The sequence below is a fragment of the Pelodiscus sinensis genome, chromosome 6, assembly GCF_052426305.1.
Source record: "Pelodiscus sinensis isolate ZL-2025 chromosome 6, ASM5242630v1, whole genome shotgun sequence".
Taxonomy (NCBI): Eukaryota; Metazoa; Chordata; order Testudines; family Trionychidae; genus Pelodiscus; species Pelodiscus sinensis.
This window is the reverse complement of record NC_143057.1, coordinates 30,731,115-30,753,580: the sequence shown is the minus strand read 5'-3', so window position 1 is coordinate 30,753,580 and position 22,466 is coordinate 30,731,115. Positions and strand designations below refer to the sequence as shown.

Sequence of the window (22,466 nt, the reverse complement as noted above, 5' to 3'; positions counted from 1 at the left end):
ATCTCAGCACCAAAACAGTGCTGACACATGGGAGGGTATTTAAAGAAAAGTAACAGGCTTGGATAAGATAGAGTGACAAGGAAAGATCTTGGTATATGCAAAACTTAGCAAGTCAATGACCTGAGGGATAAATAATTGTTCTTGATGAGTATAAAGACCAAGGAGGGAGAGGATATCAGCACACTGAAATAATAAGATGGCCTGCAGCAAAGAAAAATTTAAGTTGAACACAAGAAACTTTCCCTATCAGTGTTGCACAGGAAGACTCATGCTAGGGCAATGTTTCCTAAACTTTTTACTAAAGCAACCCACCAAATGCATTATCTTTTCTTGTGACTCATTTGGGGTCCAAATTCTAACCATGAGGGGGACTCTGGGACACCTATGATTTTGGACCTCTGCCCCTCCTCCTCCTAATTTGAACCTCGGTGGGTTGCAAACAAAGACAAAATGCAATTGGGTGGGTCACCTCAGTAAAAAGCTTAGAAACCACTGTCTTAGGGGACACTTAATACCTGATTGGAAATATCCATAGGAAACAATCCATTTGGAATGAATTAGGGGGATCTATCAGACTGCATCATTCATGTTTCCCTTCGTCTGGGTCTTGGTTCCAGCAGGCAGGGATGTCACAAGTTGGAAGGGAAGTGTGAATCAAACAAATCTGGTCGAAGGTGAGCGGTTATAGAACCTCAGTCTTCTGTTGACAGACACTGGCTACATCCATTACTGCAGCTTATTTATTGATGACCGTGATAAGGAAAGGAAGCCTGCCATGTTTCAAACCAATGGACTATATGAGCACGTGAATGATCTCTTTTGCTGCAAGGTGACTGAAGTCTATTTTACTTAAATTAAGATTCAAACCTAAAGCTTATTAAATTTTCCTCAGGCAGAAACCAAGATCAGCTTGCACACTATTCACCTCTCTTTAATCAGAGTGCACTTGGCAGCTGTCCAGCTAACAGATACAGTATGCCGCTCCAGAGCCAACAGCTCTAAGACCAGCAGCAGAAGTTAGCAGCAGCTGCAACACTACACTATACAGTTTCTGCTGAGCCAGGGAATGTCTGTATCAGCATTCCAGTTCCTGCCAAAAAGAATCATCACAATGCAAATTCATTAGTTAACTTTAGAAGTGACATCACTCCTAGTTTCAGTCAGTGCCTCAGCTCACTGCCTCCTGCCACACAGTGCAACCTTCCAATGGGGCTGACGCAGTAGGGGGTGCTCTCCCCATTCTATATCTCTTTTTGACCCTGCTGAGCCCAGCGTATTTCAGCAGGTGATATGTTGCAGGGAATGGTGTCAATGACTCAGTGGTTTGCTCTCTCTCAGAATCAGCCTTTCAAAATGGTCACCACTAATTTCTAATAAACAGTTATTTTTGTTAAGAGCAATCTATGGCCTCAGTCCTATTGAGAACAAGAGACACGACACCCATTTTGGAAGAGGGCCATTCTATATGGGATTGTCTGAATTAGAATATTTTTCATCTGCCCCTGGTGAATAAGAACCTTATATATGAAGGACTCCTAAATTCTCTTCAAACTTAGCTAAGCACAAGATTTGGGGAGTTTTAGCTACCAAGGAATCATGAAGCCTGAGTGTTATTTGTTTTGTTAAGATCATTTGAAATACAGAAAAAAATTCATTTGGGTGTTAATTAAAATGCTACACTTGATCTTAGCTAAAAGGGGCTGCTCCAGCAGCCCCTGCGGGGCTAGAGCATCCCCATGCCCGGGAAGAGTGGGGAGCTGCTCCAACAAGAACCAGTAAGCCTCACCCAATCTGAGCATCTACACTGCCACATTTAGCACTACAGTAGGAGCCTGATTCAGTTGACCTGGGTCCTGAAACTCACTGCTTCAGGATTTTCTTTGCTATACACGTATATCCCAACTTAACATAGCCAGCCAAGACCTGATTGTAAACATCTGAGGACTGCTGCTGACACTGTGTTTTCTAGGTGGTTATATGGTCTCTCATGACATGAGATACTCCTATGAGAATATTCATGTCCCACACAAATTTTTTTGCCTTGCCCCAGAAAAAGGGAAGAAAGAAATCTGCGGGAGACATGCATCATTTCCCAGGCAGCCCAGGCACGTGTCTGAGTCCCTGGTGAAGCTGGCAAGGACATAAATCTGTGTATGAGGGAAGAGCTGGGCATGCATGTGAGAAAATCTCTGTCCATCTCACGGAGTACTGTGGCAAACCCAACATAGAAGGATAGGGCTTTAGGTTGTTTGGAGGCAAGTATGAGGCAGGCTCTTTCCCCTCAGACAGAGCAGATAGTGCAGCAGCATGATTGCATAGTTGTTCCTATTATATTTAGTTAATATTGCCATGTTCCCATTCTGAGTGAATTTCTCCAAAAGCATTAAACAGACTCCTCTACATCGCCACATTGGTGTGAAGGAGCCTAACTGTAAATGACAGTAAGGAAATCCTCAGCTAGGAAGAGCTATCTGCTTGCTTTTCTCCTGTGTTACAGTGGCACAAAGGAGTTAGATTGCAGCTCAGGATCTACCTAACTTACCCATGGGTGAAAAAAAAAAAAAAACTTGAGGACAAATAAAACATTTATTGAGTAATCAACGTCAGGACTAACCATTTCTCAAAGTAGCTAGCAAGCATTGTAACTGAAATGCAGGATATTGGTTACCAAGTATTCGTAAAAAAAAACCCCAGCTACTCACCTTCTTGTAACTACAGTTCCTCGAGATGTGTTGTTCATATCAATTCCGAACAGGTATGTGCACGTGCACAGTAGACAGAAGATTTTTCACTAGCAGCAACCATATGATCAGCATGGGGGAGTCGTGCCTTCATGGCACCCAATACAGAGCCCTGCCAAACCACCAACCCCTGGTTCTTTCTTGCCAGCTACCCTGACAGAGGGGTAGGAAAGTGGGTATTAAAAAGGACATAAACAACACATCTTGAAGAACAACTGTTATGAGAAGACAAGTAATTGTTGTTTCTTCTGAGTGCTTTTTCTTATCTAATCCAATCAGGTGACTCACAAGTGCAAGTTCAGGGGGCAGAAGCAGAGTTGTCTAGTGATTGAAGCACTATTCTTCCGAAGGCCACATTGTTTCTGACCTTCTGAGTAATCACACAGAATGAGATGAAAATATCCACAGAAGATGCCATCGCTGTTCTGAAGATTTCCTGACTGGGGACCTGCACCAAGCAAACTGCTGATGAAGCCTATGCCCTGGTGGAGTATGCAGTGATTTGGGGAGGAGGTTTGGGAACTCCCACCAGGATGTGGCATTCCTGGATGTAGGATGTGATTCCTGACTAAATGCATTGTGAGAACACTGGCAGGCCATTTGGTCTGTCTGCCACCCCCACAAATAGCTGGACCACCTTTCTGAATGTCTTCGATCTCTCGATTTAGATCCTAGTCAAAACCTCAAAGAGTAATAGTACAGGCAGTCCCCGGGTTACGTGGATCTGACTTACGTCGGATCCCTACTTACGAACGGGGCTTTTCTTGCCATGGAGGACGCGGGTGGCGGGACCGCCCAGACGCACCGCGGTCCTGCCGCCCGTATCCTCCGCGGCAAGAAAAGCTGCTCCGCGTCTCCCTGGTGTGCTGGAGGGGGAGGGGGTGCTCCCCAGCAGACCAGGGAGATGCAGAGCAAAGACGCGGAGGACGCGGGCGGTGGGACCGCGGCGCGTCTCAGCGGTCCCGCCACCCGTGTCTCCCTGGTCTGCTGGGGGGGGAGGGGCGCAGCTAGTGCGTCCCCCCCAGCAGACCAGGCTTTTCTCGCCGTGGAGGATGCGGGCGGCAGAGCCACCGAGATGCGCCGCGGTCCCGCCGCCCGTGTCCTCTGTGGCGAGAAAAGCCGCTCCGCGTCTCCCTGGTCTGCTGGGGGGGAGGGGGAGGAGGAAGGCACAGCTAGTGTGCCCCCCCCCAGCAGACCAGCCTTTTCTCGCCGACGCCTGGGGTAGAGCAGTTGGGGGCCTGCCAGGTTGGTCCCACAGCACTGACGTGCGGCGCTGCGGGGACCTACCTGGCAGCGCCCCAGCTGCTCTGTCCCAGATGTCCAGATTCAGCCGCTGTTGAAACTGATCAGCGGCTGATCGCTGTTGAAACTGATCAGCGGCTGATTCCAGGAAGCCCGGGGCAGAGCAGCTCTGCCTCGGGCTTCCTGTAGTCAGCCGCTGGTCAGTTTCAGCAGCGGCTGACTTGGGAACACCTGGGGCAGAACAGCGGGGGTGCTGCCCGGTTGGTCCAGTAGCGCTGAGGAGCAAGTAGGAATAAGAGATCCTCCGGAATAGGGCTTTATTCCGGAGGATCGCGCCAGTCTGGACGCTTTTCTCTGGCTTATCTCCAAGCCGGAAAAAAGCGGCGGCCATGAAAATGCAAATGCCGCGGGGTATATTTAAATCCTTTTCCTTTTCCAAAGTTCTACATTAGCATGCCTATTTCGTAATAGGCGGCCAGTGTAGACGTAGCCCTCTAGGGATGGAGACTCCACTACTTCCCTAGGTAACCCATTCCAGTGCTTCACCACTCTCCTAGTGAAAGTTTTTCCTAATATCCAACCTGGACCTCTCCCACCTCAACTTGAGACCATTGCTCTTTGTTCTGCCATCTGTCACTACTGAGAACAGACTTTCTTCATCCTCTTTGGAACCTCCCTTTAGGAAGTTGAAGGCTGCTATCAAATCCCCCCCTCACTCTTCGCTGCTGCAGACTAAACAGACCCAACTTCCTCAGCCTCTCCTCATAGGTCATATGCTCTAGATGTCATGATTCATGTGAAATTTTGACACAGCCTTCAGTAAAAAAAGCAAGATGGAGTTGGAGCGGTTTAAAAGCTGGCTCCCTGCACACACCAGCTCCCACTCACTCTTGAGTCCAGAAGGGCCAATGAGCTGGGTGCTATCATTGAGAGACCCACTACAATGGTTGGGATCTTCTGTAGTGCTTGGATCTTGACTTTCTGCTCCAGCTATAGTTGTAGTAGTACGTATCCAACTCAGATGTCTCTGAATACAAGGACCAGGGTTATACACCTTTCCACACGGAGTATTAAAAGCCCGAGGGGACAAACTGTGCTTGTAATCTGTAGTTGCCAAGGCAACAGTGAATGGTGTGACACTGCAGCTGATTTTCCCTTTGACTACACAATATGGGGGATGTAGCCTGCAATGTCAATGTCTTCTGCCTCGAGACAAGAACAGCACCATGGCCTGAACAATTCCTGTGCTATCTGAAATGCTTCAGGAGTAGACCGAAGCATCAGTATTTTCGAGGGGTTTGGTGAGTGTGACAGACCTGGACAATTGCCTCACTTATGCAAGCGTCATTGTGGCTGCCTCTTGAGTCTCAGAGCTGATGTGTAAAATGTATTATTAGAATTCCATGAAATCCTGGAAATGACACCAATTAAACTATCCAAAATTATCTATACAATACATGTATTAGAGTTATAATTTCCCAAAGAAGAAAACTTAAGATAAATTAATTTAAAAATCAAATTTTATATTTTCCTATAACATCCCAAAGGGATAGTGAATTTGTGTTAATACTTATATTTAGGAAGATACAAGTCAGAGTGATTTCTGCATAGGACTGTTGCTCCCCAGACCAGATGGGAAATTCTTTAAGAAAATTACAGAACACAATGTAAATTTTGTACCTTCTAGGAAAGCTAATCATGAAGAGGAGAATCTATAAAAGCAAGTTTTGTTTGTTCCTATGGCTTTATTATATTAATGTATTTAATATCTAGTATTGATTATCCTGTAATTTAATTATTTTTCCTTGTGTATTCATAAAAGTACTTATGACAACTATAACAAGAAATGGGAAATTACAGTGTGATTATATTATATTTGGTTAGAGAATAAGGAGACCTATGAAACACACTTAGCTCATACTTGCAAAATGTACAATAAATTACTTTTGAATCAATAAACATTTTGCAGCCTTCGGCCTACCGTACACAGTGATTAGATTGACTTGGTTGCTCCATGGACTGTGAAACACCAACCTGCATGTCAAACTTTTCCTCTCAGAATGTCAGTGATAAATGCTAAAACAAATATAAAATGTGATACTTAAAGGATACAAATTATGGCTATAAACATTCATACAATAGTTTAAAATACCTATCAAAGGCACAGTTGACTCCATTTAAAAAATGGCCATTACCATTCAAAAGTTAGTCCAATGAAAGATTTCCACTTTGTTGTCTCCAATATCCTGAGACCAAGATCGCTACAAAATTGCATACTACTATTCAGTAATATTTCCTTTTCTGAGGTGTTTCATATTCTTAGAATATAAAGTGTTATAAATTATTGTTAAATTATCTACTGTAGATGTTAAATGCGCAGTTTTTAAACAGTATTCCCATCTTTCATAAAATGCAAATTTTTATGCTTATATTTATAGGCATCTGCACAGATATCTGTACGTAATAAAATGGATAAATACACAGGCTATATTGAGCCCTATGACAAAACCCAACAAATAAGACATCACATAGCAATAAAACAGCTCAAGCTACCTCTACTTGCTCCTAACTGCTCAATAAAATAACCAACCATATTTACTTCTATTTGTGTGATAAATCATTACATTTTCCTCCTAAAACACCAGGAAAAGCAAATGCATACATAAATTCCTGAAAACAAATTAAGAAGTGTGTATTTATAATTTTCTCGTAACTGATATCTAATATATAAGTGCATAATATGCTAAAATGAAATGTATTCCTCCTAAGCATGGAAAAAGCCTTTTAAAAAGTCACTTATTTTCCTGTTTTTACCTGTGAAATAAATATACACTCTTATAAAACCCTTTATTGCCTACCAACATAAAAGCATGCAAAGTTTTCAGTATGTATTCTGTACTGTACAACTTGCTACCTTGGATGCAAGTACAGCAGCACTTGTAAAGAGTGTGACAAAAGATGGATAAGGCCATACAGAGAGGAAGAGCTAACATACTTTCCATTCTGGGCCCCGATCCAAAAATTTATTACTTACAGGTGGACCCTTGTGCCAATCCAGCAGGGAATTTGTCTCTTATTTCAGAGCACATCTTGGAACTAACCATTTTGGTTTCTATGAAGAGGGAATTTAAAATTAAAATAAACCAACAGTGGAAAATATAAATTCTAAATCTATGCTTGATTAGTAGTCTTGATTTTAACACATAAAACAACACATTAATTTTAAAGTATTCTGTACTGATTTAAACTTGTTTATAATAATTTTTCCTAGATATATCTATCCAGATTTCTAGCACAGTATGTTATTATTTTCCTAATTTAATATAAAAATCATTTGTAGATGTGAGATGTCCAGAATACGGACTCTCTGCTTACATTGCCAAGTGCAATAAATATAAATTTAATATTTTTGTAATACCAAACCAGAAAGTATTTACACCAATAAACCTGGATCAAAATACATTTTCTATCATGCCACATTAAATGCTCTACTACAGAATGTTCAATAAGTGGACTGAGGACTCTGAAAGTATATCTACATACAAATTAAATACTGGTGGCAAATTCAGGTTCACAGAACTGTAATCCTTCAGTATAGACATTTGAGCTTGGGCTAGAGACTGGGCTCTGAGGCCCTACATGCATGAGCAATTTTATAGCCCCACAAACCCAAGCCAGTTGACCTGAGCCAACCATAGGTGTTTAACTGATGTGCAGACATATCCTAACAATAACCCACCTACGGGAACCAGTGGAGTTTAACAGGAATCAATAATAGCAATTCTCTTCACCTTCACCCGATACCACTTCTCTTGTTCATTCTCTTTTCAGGAATCCTTTGCTTGAGTTAGTTCTACAGAAAAAGGGAATCTTGACCTCAAGCAATAAAGCCACTCCTTATGTTCAGAGATTTTAGTCCCAATAATTACTACTTATTTTCCCTCGGAATCCTAGCAACAGTTTTAGATCAAACTGAGTACAGGCGGCCCCCAACTTGTGACGCATTCGGTTCCTGGGGAAGCAACATAAGTTGGGGGTGTCATAATTCGAACCCTCATTTACGATAGGCGTTGTGCACTGTCGTAAATGTGGGATGAGGACGTAAGTCGGAGGGTTTCGGCCCCTTCCACACTTACAAAAATGGTTATAAGTGCAGCGGTCGCATTTCAGAGGTTTTCTGTACTTCATTACTGCTCAGTTTCTCTTTCTTTAATTTTAGACCAAGCAAATTTTGGCTCCCTGGGGAGCAGTTCCATGCAGACTATCAATAATCATCCTTGTACCAAATTTCTCTGGATATAGCTCTTTATGTGTACGTGTATGTACATGTTTGTTTGTTTTGTTACTTTGTACACTAGGTCATGTATTTTCAAAGGAACATGGAGGAGTTAGATTCCTAACTCCTACTGAAATTCGTGGGAGGTGAGTGTTAGAATTCTTTAAAAGCTCCTTTAAAAATCTCAGTCTAGATGTACAATTCAAATAAAATTCACCCCGTGCACCTGAGTCAGCCTCAAGACACTATAGTCTGTACTAACCCTAGTTAAGAACTTAAGTGAGGCTTGTGTGATGAAAAGACAATTATTGTTTCCACAATGGTTATTCTTTGAGATGTACTGTTCATGTCCATTCCATGGAAGGTGTGTGTGCTTGCCACATGCACTGGTGCTGGAAGTTTTTCTCTCAGTGTTATCCATAGGAGACCAGCTCTGGCACCCTCTAGTGTAGCGTCCCTATGGCATGGTATAAGGGACCCTGCCAGCTCCCGCCATCCTCAGTGCATTCTTGTCAGAAATCTGACAGTGTGGAAGGAGGCTGGGCCATGGAATGGACATGAGAAACACATCTCAAACACCACCAGTAATGGAAAAGGTAACTGTCTTTTCTTCGAGTGTTTGCTCATGTCCGTTCCAAATTATGCGACTTCCAAGCAATACAAACACAGATGGATAGGAAATCACGGACATGAAACTGGCAACACAGCTCTGCCAAACCCAGACTCATCTCTGGCCTCCTGAGTGATGGTGTAGTGTGCCATTACCATGTAATCCAAAGACCACATTGTCGCTCTGAAAATGTTCTGGAGGGGAACATTCACCAGGAAGATGGCTGAAAACACTTGCACTCATCTAGTGGATCTTTACTAGAGGCAGCAGTGGGAGCTGTGCTAATTCTTAACAGGTCCAGATACAGGAGATGATCCTACTGGAGATCCTCAGAGGACATCAGAGGGTCCTTCATTCCCATTTGCTGTCATGATGAAAAGCTGCATTGACCTACAAAAGGGCTTGATTCACTCCAGGTAAAATGCCAAAGCATGGCAGATGTCCAGGAAGTATTGCCACCTCTCTTCACTGGTATTTTGTGGTTTAGAGCAGAACACTGGGAGGAAAACATCCTGGTTGATATAGCAGGAAGACTGAATGGGGTAGCAGCATCATGACAGTGTCCTGGATCTGGAGTGACCCTTCGAAAGCCAGTTGTTGAGATACGAATAGGTCAAGATGCCCTGATGAAGAAGATAAGCTGACACTACTGACATGCATTTCAGAAACACCTTCAATGACAATGCCATGCTGAAGGGGGATAGAGATGTAGCCGTGTTAGTCTGGTGTAGCTGAAACAAAATACAGGACTATGTAGCACTTTAAAGACTAACAAGATGGTTTATTAGATGATGAGCTTTCATGGGCCAGACCCACTTCCTCAGATAAAATAATGGAAGAAAATAGTCACAACGATATATACCAAAGGATAGAATTTAAAAAAATGAACACACATGAAAAGGACAAATCACATTACAGAACAGAAGGGGAATGTAGGGGGGGAGGGGGGAAGGAAGGTGAATGCCGGTGACTTAATGATATTAGAGGTGGGGAAGGGAAAATGTCTGAGTAAATAGTATTAGAGGTGATAATTGGGGAAGCTATCTTTGTAATGTGTAAGATAGCTGGGGTCTTTGTTAAGTCCCATGCGGAGAGTGTCGAATTTTAGCAAGAATGCCAGTTCAGAGGATTCCCTTTCAAGTGCAGATTTGAATGTCTTCTGAAGTAGGATGCAGGTTAGCAGGTCATTGAGACTGTGCCCTTTCTGGTTGAAATGACAAGCAACTGTTTTTTCTTTGTGATCCTGTCTAATGTCTGTTTTGTGGGCATTGATTCTTTGGCGAAGGGTCTGAGACGTTTGTCCAATGTACATAGCAGATGGACACTTTCGGCACATGATAGCATAGATTATATTTCTGGATGCGCAGGAATATGTATTCTTGATCTTGTAACTCACTTGGTTAGGCCCAATAATGGTGTCAGCAGAGTGAATATGTGGACAAAGCTGGCAGCGGGGTTTGTTGCAAGGGAAAGTCACAGACATTTTCCCTTCCCCACCTCTAATATCATTAACTCACTGGCATTCACTGTCCTTCCCCGCTCCCCCTACATCCCCCTTCTGTTCTGTAATGTGATTTGTCCTTTTCATGTGTGTTCATTTTTTTAAATTGTATCCTTTGGTATATATGGCTGTGACTATTTTCTTCCATTATTTGATCTGAGGAAGTGGGTCTGGCCCACGAAAGCTCATCATCTAATAAACCATCTTGTTAGTCTTTAAAGTGCTACATAGTCCTGTATTTTGTTTCATGCTGAAGGGGAGCACTGTGAATTAGTAGTACAGTAAAACTCCAATGGTCTGGCATCTGATGGTCCGGCACTCCTAATGGTCCAGCACCATCAGGAACCTGGAAGTGCTCCGGGCAGCCGGACCACTGGAGCTGCTCTGCCCCCAGCTTCCCCAATTCAGCCACTGCTAAAACTGACCAGCGGCTGAATCAGGGAAGCCGGGGGCAGAGCAGCTGAAGTGCTTCCGGATTGGTCCGTAGCGCTTCCCCTCGGGGCTGCGGGACCCAACCTGGCAGCACCCTAGCTGCTCTACCCCAGGCGTCCCCAAGTCAGCCACTGCTGAAACTGACCAGCAGCTGACTCCAGGAAGCCAGAGCCACAGCTGCTCTGCCCTGGCTTCCTGGAATCAGCCCCTGATCAGTTTCAGCAGCAGCTGACTTGGGGACGCCTGGGGTAGAGCAGCTGGGGTGCTGCCGGGTTGGTCCAGTAGCACCGCTCCTCGGCGCTGTGGGACCAACCCGGCAGCCCCCCAGCTGCTCTGCCGCAGGCGTCCTGATTCAGCTGCTGCTGAAACTGACCAGCGGCTGACTCCAGGAAGCGTGGGGCAGAGCAGCTCTGCCTCGGGCTTCCTGGAGTCAGCCGTTGATCAGTATCAGTAGCGGCTGACTTGGGGACACCTGGGGTAGAGCAGCTGGGGTGCTGCTGCATTGGTCCAGTAGCGCCGAGGAGTGGCGCTGCGCGACCAACCCGGCAGCACCCCAGCTGCTCTGCCCCAGGAGTCCCCAAGAGCAGTTGGGGTGCTGCCGGGCTGGTCTCGCTGCGCCACTCCTCGGCGCTACTGGACCAACCCGGCAGCACTCCAGCTGCTCTGCTGCAGGCGACCCCGATTCAGCCGCTGCTGAAACTGACCAGCAGCGGCTGAATCGGGGTCACCTGGGCAGAGCTGAACTATCGGAAGGGGGGGCTATGAGGAGTCTGGGGTGGCATCCGCCCCACCTCAGACCCCTCATAGCTCCCCCTTCCGATAGTCCAGCAAATCTGATAATCCGGCACCCCCTGGGTTTTAAAGGTGCCGTATTATCGGAAGTTTACTGTACATGGATCCGAGTGGGAAGCAGAGAAATGATCTGTGTCCTTGAAAGATCAATACACGAAAGTATGTGTCTTTCAAACAGAGGACAGCATACATATCTCCTGGATTCAGAGAGTGGATGGAAGCCAGAGAGGCCATACACAACTTCAGCCTATTGAGATAATTTTGAGTTCTTGCAAATTCAGGATGGGCATTAGATCACCTTTGGTCTTTGGGATTAGAAAGTAACACGAGTAAAACCCCTTGTCCCTGAAGACTTCTTCCACAGCCCCGCCCTGTAGCAGGCCCTGCATCCTCTGTTGCAGTAGACTCTCATGAAACAGATCCCCAAAGAGGGATGGAGATGGGAAAAATGGAGAAGGGCAGAATCCAGGACAGTGGCTGAAATATTGCTTCTGACTTCGACCGCTGCAGAGAGCAGGACAAACCAGCCTATATTGAGGTACAGGGCTGTTGGACCTAAAACACTTCCCTTGCCCTTCTTCTGGAAGGGCTCTTGCCTAGGCTAGCTGCGCTGCTGATGAGGGGACTGCACTTTAAACCATGTTCTCTGCTGTCCCAGAATATAAAGGCTCAGGAACTTGAGCATAGTGTACAAGTCCTTCAGCCCATGTAACTAACTGTCTGTTTTCTCAGCAAAAAGAGGTTGGCTATTGAAGGGGAGGTCCTGAACAGACTATTGGACCACCACTAACAAAACCAAGGACTGCAACCATGCTGCCCTCCTTACTGGTATGACTGAAGTCATAGTTTGCTCTGCAAAATCAGCTGCTTCAAGGCCAGTTGCAGTGCTGCCCTTGCCAATCTGCCTCTGAACTGCTCGGCAGTACCTTCTTCCCCTGTCTTTTGCATCTGAGGGGGGTTCCAGATATGGTGACCTCTGGCAGGTGGGAGACCATGGCTGATGGCTTGTTAAAGTGTCCTGACACCAATTTACACCTTTGGGACAGCTGTGGGAACCCCTATGGGTTTATATACCCATGATGCCATAGGGGAGGACCAGTGCTATCAACACAGTACCATGACCCACTATAGGTATTCTTGGTCCGACTCCAAGCCCTGAGATGGAGGGCCATTTTCCAGAGACTGGTACCACTCCAAGGCCAACCAAACGTCCCATCATCGGCTGTGTCCACCACCACGTTACAAATGGGATCTGTATGTGTGCAAAGGCCTACTGTTGCACTGGATTTGAGGGGCAGAATGTGATCATGCTAATTGTAGTCATATTATGTGTATGCAGGCATCAGGAACTAATGAAGAACACCACATAGTTAAGGTAGAATTTGGACACAGGCTTTTAAAAACAGGGTCAAACTTAACTGGCAGTTTCTGCTAATTAGAAAGGGAGGAAGGGCTAAATATGTAAACAATGAATACTGAAAACATTGGTTGATGGACAGCCTTGAGTGTCTGATATTATAAATGCATTGAAAGATAGAAAAATGATATTAAGAGTCATTATGACATGAATTTTGTAGAAGTTAGATATAAAAGGTTAGAGCAGTTTTCTGAAGCCATCTTGAGAGATGTTTTTCCCAACACGCTTTCTCCCTGTTGGGTGAGTAACCTACCACTGCAAACCCGCTGTTAATTATTCAATACTCTCTCAGAATATAAGTAAATATCTGGGATATTTTAAACCGTTGCTTAGGTCTGTGTGTGTTTAAATCTAATAAACTGAAGTGTTAGACACAAGCATGCTTCCTTGCATTTTTCCTTGATCAGCCAAAATTTTTTAGTTCTGTTAATTTATACTTTATACTTCCTGGACTGAAATAATTAAGTTGACTCTGTTGGGAGTTCTGATAACTCTGGATAACATCACCATGCCAAGATCCCGGTAATCACTGTTGGCATTCAGTGGATCCACAATGGCTCCCTGACAATCTGTGCCAAATGCTTCCTAACTGATGCCAAATGGTAGAGCCAGAGCATGACCAATGTTAGGATGTCAACCGTGACCAGTGTCAGTAGGTTGATGACTAGTGCCAACAGTCTCAATAGAGGCTTTCACAAGAGCAGCACTGAACTGAAGGGGAGTGGCTATGATGTTCCCATTACCAGGATAACAGGGTCGTCCATGTCTCAGAAGATCTATGCCGTACTACCAGCAACCAACGTGTCCAGCCCGCAGACTCACGGCTGGAGTTTTGAGACCAACACCAAGAGTTCCAACTAGAAAGAAGCCCTACGTCCAAGCATCATGGCTCTGAGTGGGCAAATGCTGGCGTTACACTCCCTGAAGTGGCAAGCAGAGCCACACTGATGGGGACCAAGAGAATGGTCCAAGCACAGACTTATCCCTTGATCTGGGAGCTGCCATCACTGCTGGCAGAACCTCTGGGGTCAACAGCACCTCCAAGTGCTAGATTCCTGTGCTGTCTGGGATGGCAGGAGTGTCCTGGGATGGACTAATCTGCTCTACCAAAGCTGGGGTCTGACTCCCACTTGGAGGTGATGAGATGCTCTTTGTGGGTCTACATTCGCCTCCCATCCTCTCCTTACCTTTGCGAACAGGAGACCAACCTCTTCCAGTCATCGTCTTATTATTGGCTAGTGTCAGGCATGTGCATTTTCACTTGTCTTATGATGGTACTGTTGGGGCATGCCACACCGAAGCCACAGTGTTTTGTGCAGAGTTCAATTGTGACTATGCCAATTCCATAAGGAGTGCTTCAAGTCAGATGTCCTGCTCTCCCAGAGTGAGGCTTAAAGATTTTGCAGATGTGACACCTGTCACTAATATAGGACTCCCCTAATCATCTCAAACAACTGGCATGGGGGTCACGGACCAGCATAGGCTTTTTACACTGGTCACAGTTCTTAAATACCAGGAAGTGAGGCATGCCCTGGTAAGTCCCATCTGGGACTCTATAATTAAATACCACCACATTCAGGGAACTAAAGTTTGTCAAACGAAAGGAACATTCCAGCACTGTCACTGGCAGTAAGAAAGAACCGAGAGGGGAGGCTGGCAGATGCCCTTATTGGGCATCACTCCAGGGAATGCCAGAGCTGATCCCCTACAGATACCACTGAGGATGAAACTTCCAGCACTGGTGCATGTAGCGAGCACACAAACCTAACAGACTGGACACGAACAAGCATTCAAACAAGGTTTCATGTAGGATCTGGAGATGAATGTCACCTTAACTGAGTGAATCTCTTTTAAACAAAGAGATAAATAACTAGATATGTAAAAGACTTTTTAAAATGAGTTTTCTTTTCCATGAACTAATCCATTATTATATGTAAACAAATTCCACTATTAAAAAGGTATGCAAATACCTTTGTCAAGTTTTTATAAACAGAAACATAACTAAAATCCAATATGCTTTACAGGAGGAGGGAAAGAGAAGAACTGAGAAGCAATGTTACTCTGAACATAGCTAAACATATAACATGTAAGAGTAGATGTTAACCATAAATTGGAGATAAATAAAAAATAATCTCCCTTTTCATCCTTCACTCAGCTGTAACAACTTGAAATGGTTGCAAGTACTAGATGCAGCAGTAAATGAGAACTACATATCATTTCAAAGATACTAGAATTAATACATTGTGCTGAAATCAGTGTTAACACTGTCCCATTTCCTCTTCTATGAAGTATCTCCTACCATGAATGCTGTACAAGGTACCTGTATTTATTATATAAGGTGACAGAGCTTCTGTTACAAATACCTGCATGGTAATCAATGAAGTATTAAGAACAGAAAAATATAGGAGGGAATGGATGGCTTAGGGCACTGGTAACTGGATAAAACAACTTTCCATCTCAAGGTTGTTAGTCCAAACATCTAGCCAAGTTGGTAAGGACAAAAAGTTGTCATCTACTGGCCATTTGGTGATCTTTGTAATATGACGGTTTCAGTTCAGTTTTACCATATTTAGCACTAGCCCTAAACACTAGAGTATCTGTGGTCTGGCAATCTGCTATTCATACACAAATGCCTGTCACAGTACAAAGGGACACAGCAGTTAATAAAGCTATATATGTGGAAGGAAGGTTTCACTGGCAGGCATGCAGTTTTAGGATCATGGCCATTCATTCAAACTACTGAAGGGCACATATTTAAAAAAAACAAAACCAACCCCCCCCCACCCCCCAAAAAAACCCTTAGCTTCTAAAACACAGGCTCAATCCTTCCAACGCCTACTTGCACATGAATAAACCTCACTCAGTTATGTAAAGATGTTCATGTGTGTTCACAGAATCATCTTGAATCTGTTAAGTTCTTATTTTTTAAAGATTTTTAACCAAATGCCACAACTTGCAACATTCTAGGAGTTCTAACAAGTTAGCAGCTGACTGCTGTTTCCACTTATAGAAGCTAACGCCAGAGCAACAAAAAAGTAAGTACTTTACAATAATCATGCTTTCAAAATGGAACCAGTGATTATTTTAAAGCACTTACCCACCCTGCTTTTTCCCTGACCCCCTCCAATCTGACATCCATTTCTATAGCAACAGGAGCGGGCAGCTGAGTTGTAAAGAAATCACTTAGATTTCAGCCATGGCTGCAGTTGTCCTCAGCAAGTGACATTTCTGAAATAAAACCTAGAGGCTTGAGAATCAAATGAGATTCCTAAGGTCTAAGGCCCCAATTTTGTAAATAGCTACTACAGTGCTTCCTACATGATCCAGGCGTAATATTTTAACTTTGAGGAAATAACTACATGAAGCATGATTAAAGTGGGTAAACTATTTTCCCAAGCAATATTTTCCCCTTTTTCATCACAAAGATTTGATTCGCTTCAAGAAAGTAAAATCAGTTACTCTTTATTAGCTAATCCAACACAATCAGGACCTTTTAAAATCAGAGGATTCCTTTCCTACACATAAAGCACAAATGATGGTGATGATGATAATCAGCTCTCATAAAATTTGTCATGTATAAATCTCAAAGCATCATACAAAAGGAAGGTATGAAAAAGTATTTGAGGTTTACTCATCTGAAGTGAAAATGCATAACCACAACCCAAGGTTGGGCACAGGATGGCAATTCTTTCCATTTGCACCACCCCCATTGAGTGCTGGGGCTACTGGCTCTGCATAATCATGGATACCTTGGTCCTTACCTTCACCCATCCCAGAAGCACCCACACTGTCAAGGAGGTGATCTGGAGGCTCCACTGAGTGAGAACCACACAGGTGCCCCTATGCAACTGTACTGAAAGTCACAAGTAGTTCTGAGGGCCTTATGCAGCCCACTGTCATCTAAATGAAATCACGCAGTTTATAAATAAATACAATTATTTCTAATCAGAATAAAATACAAATATAACACAACTACTCCACAGAATGCTCAGCAGGAAACTGAAACAATGGCAGAAACATGCACCATTACTTATATGAGGGGTGCAGAATATCATCTGATGTATTAAGTCATGAATATTTAGCTCCAATAGATAGATTTTTAGATTCCAAGGCCAGTAGGGACCATTGTGATCATTAATCTGACCTCCTGTATAACATAACCTCCAGAACTTCCTCAAAAAGAATTCCTAAAACATATATTTTAGAAAAACAACCAATCAATTTAAAAATTGTTAATGATGAACCCCATTGGACATGATCCTTGAATAAGTTGCTCCAAAGTTTAATTACACAGTTAAAAATGTACACTTTATTTCCAGTCTGAATTTGTCTACCTTCAACTTCCAGCGATTGGATTGGGATGTACTTCTCTCCACTAGAAAGATAAGCTCATTATTAAATATTTATTTCCTGTGTAGGTATTTACAGATTTTAATTAAATCACCCATTAACCCTTCTCTTCATTCAACTAAAAGTAAGCTCCTCGAGCGTACCACCATAAGGAATGTTTCTACTCCTTGAATCATATCCTTTCTCTTCTCAGAACTCTCTCGAATTTATCAGCATCCTTCTCAAATGTTGCACACCAGAACTGGACAAAGTATTCCAACAGATATTGCACCAGCGACAAATACAGGGGTAAAAAAAATTCCCATTTATACATCCAAGGATCGCATTAGTCACAGTGTTGCACTAGAAACCAATTATCTGTGATGACTCTCTAATCTTTTTCCGAGTCACTGCTGTCCAGGATAGAGGTCCCCATCATAATTTCTAAAAAGTAATCTAAAATCTTTTTGCAAGAATTCTCAACATTTTGCATGCTCCAAATAGCAAAGATGAAGGTCTTTTAAGACATTTATTTTATTGGGAGGTCTTTTAGTTTTGTTTTTCAGGTGTCCCACGCACCTAAGTACCCAGTTCTGTTTTGTGGGTAATCTCAGTACACACACACCACAAGAACTACACTGGGTACACAGAACAAATCAACTGCTGGACAGTGCTGTGGTAAAATAACAGATTTTTACTATACTGTTTTGATTTGGGAGAAATATCTTGATTTTATACCTCATAAGGTATATATCCAAATTATTAAAAAAAATAAAACTTTGAAGTTCAGAAAATATACTAAGGCCAAGTCTACATTGGCACTTTACAGCAATGTAACTTTTTGGTTCAAAGATGTGAAACATTCCCTCTCCCCCAAGCACAGAAAGTTACAGCACTAATGTGAACCAGGCTACAGTGCTGGGAGCAGTGCCTTAGAGTTGTTGCTACACTTCAAATGTGTAGGCGTCCTTATCGACAAATCAAATAGTTGATTCAAATTGTATCAACTATTCAACTAGCCAATTAATCAAAATTTAACATCCCTACCATCGAAGGTATATCAGTATCAGGCAGATACGTATGCTAAGTGGCATCTGGCTTTAAGTTGTTTGACAGGATTAACAGTCTTTTTCATATCCACTGCCTTTAGAGCAGTGGCATCTTTGTTCCAAGATTCAAACTGGCACCGACAAGTATCCCAATGACAGATATTTATGTAGGTCCTTAAAGATAGCCACCTTCTCCCATAGATGGAACTGATACTTATGTATCACAACTTGATTTGAGACTCTGATACCTACACTGGATGAGGAGATCTTCCTGCCCAAAGTATCCAGCTTCTTTCCTTTCTTGTCAGATTGGGTATAACACATCTTTCCTCCTTTTACCTTTTGGACAGCTGCAACTGCCACCAGAGTTGGAAGCAGGATTTATGTGAAAACTCTCCTAGTTCTGCTGGTAAACATGTTCAGCCTTCTTAGGGTACGTCTAGACTACATGCCTCTGGCGACAGAGGCATGTAGATTAGGCTACCAGGCATAGGAAAATGAAGCGGCAATTTAAATAATCGCCGCTTCATCTAAATTTACACGGCTGCCACGCTGAGCCGATCAGCTGTTTGTCGGCTCAGCGCGGTAGTCTGGACACGCGGGTGTCGACATCAAAGGCATTTGTCGACCACCCACTCATGAGGCATACCTGGGTGGTCGACAAATGCCTTTGATGTCGACACCCGCGCGTCCAGACTACGGCGCTGAGCCGACAAACAGCTGATCGGCTCAGCGTGGCAGCCGTGTAAATTTAGATGAAGCGGCGATTATTTAAATTTCCGCTTCATTTTCCTATGCCTGGTAGCCTAATCTACATGCCTCTGTCGCCAGAGGCATGTAGTCTAGACGTACCCTAAGACACAGAATCTCTTCCAATACGGGTTTTGTGATCTTGGAATTAGGGACTCTCATAAATATCAAAAACAGGATGAGAGGTTTAGTATCTTCAAAATAAAAGACAAACTCATGAAATTATATGGTAACTTCAGAAACGGAAGATGCTGAACCAATTCTTATGTTGTCATTTAGTCACCAGTTTTAAGTCAGTGTCCTGGAATTGTACTTTTCCCATAGGATCTTCTTCTGAAAATATAGGTGGCATCATTATAGGCAAGTGATCTCTAAATCCTGGTGTTACAGGTTGATCTAGAAATATCAGATCTGAAGAACGGGTCTTCCCCTGACATCTTGGTGGGGATGACATCCTGAAAGGACAGCTATATCATTCCATCCTCAGAGTATCCTTAAAAAGGTCAGTAAGACCCTCCAGTCCGTGGAAGAAACTGCCGATCCTACTATTAAGTCAATCCTACTATTAGTCAAGTTTGCTATATTAGACCCTACCAGTCTAGTCTGTGTCTATATGGACACTGGCTTACTGAACATTAGAACATAAGAATGGTTATACTGGGTCAGATCAAAGGTTTGTTTAGCCCAGTATTCTGTCTTCTGACAGTGGCCAATGCCAGGTTCTTCAGAGGGAATGAACAAAACAAGTAACCACCAAGTGATCCAACCCAGGTTGCCATTCCTAGCTTCTGGCAAACAAGAGGCTGGAGCCACCATCCCTGCCCATCCTGACTAATAGCCATTAACAGACCTATCCTTCAGTAATTTATCTCAGGGCTGGGCAAGATGCTGCCTGGGAGCTGGATCCAGCCCACTTAACACTTTGAACTGGCCGCTTTCTATTTATATCCGGCTGCCCATGCCACTGAATTTCCAGACAGTGGCCCAGGCAGCAGGATCCTATTTAAATGGCCCGTGGCTCCCTGTCACGGTGCTACCCTGGCAGGAGCCGGATCTCCTAGCCCTTTAAATACTTTAGCAATCATGGGTGGCTGCCAGGCAATACGATAGTGACAGGGCCAGGAGCTGTGAGCCCTTTAAACAACAGAAAATTAAAAGGTCCGGCTCATGGCCTCGCCATTACCGTGATGCCTGGCAGTCACCCGGGGTTGCTGCACTTATTTAAAGGACTCCTGGTCACGACACCACCCCAGCAGGGACCGGAGTCATGAGACCTTTATATAGCCACAGCAACCCCAGACGCCTGTAAGCAGAGGGCCAGGAGCCATGAGGGAAGGTTAGTCTCCAGCCCTGCCCCTTCTCCCCCAGGCCTCAACCCTTCTGGGTATGGAGCCTTGCCCATGTTCCAAAATTCATTGCCCATCCCTGAAATATCTAGGTTGCGGGGGGAGTTTTAATACAGTTATAGTCTTGGCCTTTACAACATCCTCTGGCAAAAAGTCTCAGGTTGGTGCATTGTCTAGTGTGATTGTTAATGAGGAGAATGAAACCAAGGAGGTCAAATAAACTGTCTATCCCTATCTAACTCAATATCACTCCGTGGATCTGACTTGGGTCTAAGGCAGTAGATAATGGTGAAACAAAGGGTCTTGGCAACTTTATACCTGAAAAGGGGAAGGCAAATTTATGAAGAGTTCACAGACATTTTAAGAGGTGGGGGGGAGGGAGTTGTTTCAGAGAAATCTGAATACAATGTACAACCTTTTTATCTTTTTCCTGTAGTAAAAGCAGGAGCAGATGCATCAACTGTTTTTCTTTATTCCCTCCTTCCTTTTAGAATAACAGTAATTTTAGTACTGTCTGGATCCAAAAGTAATTACAGATTCAAATGATGGAACTGGATTATGAGTTAAGAGTTATGCTAAAAGTCCTGAATTATTAGACCTGACATTCAGAATAGTAACACTCAGAGGAAAAATATGACTAATGATTGAATTATGGGGGGAAAGTAGGGATGCTATGGTACTTTGCAGATTTTCCCTTTTTTAGGCAAGATTGCTGTGCATGGGTCCCCAACCATTTCAGCAGTTTGCAAGTAGGCTCTGACCACACTGGAAATACACATCAAAAGGCCTTGTTAGTGGAAAATTATGGTTGCCTGGTACAGGCAGTCCCCGACTTACGCGGATCTGACTTACGTCGGATCCGCACTTATGAACAGGGCTTTTCTCGCCCCAGAGCTCACGGGCGGCAGGTCGCCACCCGTGTCCTCGGGGGCGAGAAAAGCTTCTCCCGGTCTCCCTGGTCTGCTGGGGGGGTCCAGCAAAGCCGCTGGACCCCCCCAGCAGACCAGGGACACCCGAGCAAAGCCGCCGCCTGGGCGGCTTTGCTCGTTTGCCCGGGAGCAAAGCCGCCCAGGTGGCGGCTTTGCTCCCGGGCAAACGAGCAAAGCCGCCCAGGCGGCGGCTTTGCTCGGGTGTCCCTGGTCTGCTGGGGGGGTCCAGCGGCTTTGCTGGACCCCCCCCAGCAGACCAGGGAGACCGGGAGCAAAGCCGTGGAGCACTCCCGCAAGGGGACAGCTCAAGCGCGCCCGGGCTGTCCCGCTGCAGGCGTGCTCCAAGGCTTTGCTCTCCGTCTCCCTGCTCTGCAGGGAGACGGGGAGCAAAGCCTTGGAGCACGCCCGCAGCGGGACAGTCCAGGCGCGCTTGGGCTGTCCCGCTGCGGGCGTGCTCCAAGGCTTTGCTCCCCCTCTCCCTGGTCTGGCCAGCAGACCAGGGAGATGGGTAGCAAAGCCTCGGAGCACGCCAGCAGTGGGACAGTCGCAGAGCGCCTGGACTGTCCTGCTGCCTGCGTGCTCTGCAGCTTTGCTCCGCGTCTCCCAAGTCAGCAGACCAGGGAGACGGAGCAAAGCCGTGGAGGACTTGGGCGGTCCCGCCACCCCCGTCTCCCTGGTCTGCTGGGGGGGGGGTGCAGCTAGTGCCCCCCCAACAGACCAGGCTTTTCTTGCCTACCCCTGGGGTAGAGCAGCTGGGGGCTGCCGGGTTGGTCCCGCAGCGCCGCTCCGGACCAACCCGGCAGCACCCCAGCTGCTCTGCCCCAGGCGTCCCCAAGTCAGCCGCTGCTGAAACTGACCAGCGGCTGACTACAGGAAGCCCGAGGCAGAGTTGCTCTGCCCCGGGCTTCCTGGAATCAGCTGCTGATCAGTTTCAGCAGCAGCTGACTTGGGGACACCTGGGTTTCTTAAGTTGAATCTGTATGTAAGTCAGATCTGGCATCCAGATTCAGCCGCGTTTGAAACTGATCAGTTTCAGCAGCGGCTGACGCCAG

The 22,466-nt window shown here is 44.8% G+C and overlaps 1 protein-coding gene across 9 annotated transcripts in view; it reads right to left on the bottom strand.

The window, feature by feature from the left end:
• RFX3 (regulatory factor X3) overlaps window positions 1–22,466 on the bottom strand; it is a 252,891-nt gene that overhangs the window by 143,158 nt on the left and 87,267 nt on the right. For 2 of the 9 annotated variants that reach the window (XM_075931646.2, XM_075931647.2), the window contains exon 2: window positions 6,018–6,059. The exons of 6 other annotated variants lie outside the window; for them this stretch is intronic. The gene's annotated coding sequence lies outside the window, so the exon portion shown is untranslated. Of the gene's footprint in view, window positions 1–6,017; window positions 6,060–7,017; window positions 7,096–22,466 lie in introns of all 9 variants that reach the window. One more of the 9 variants, XM_075931653.2, reaches the window with a different exon arrangement.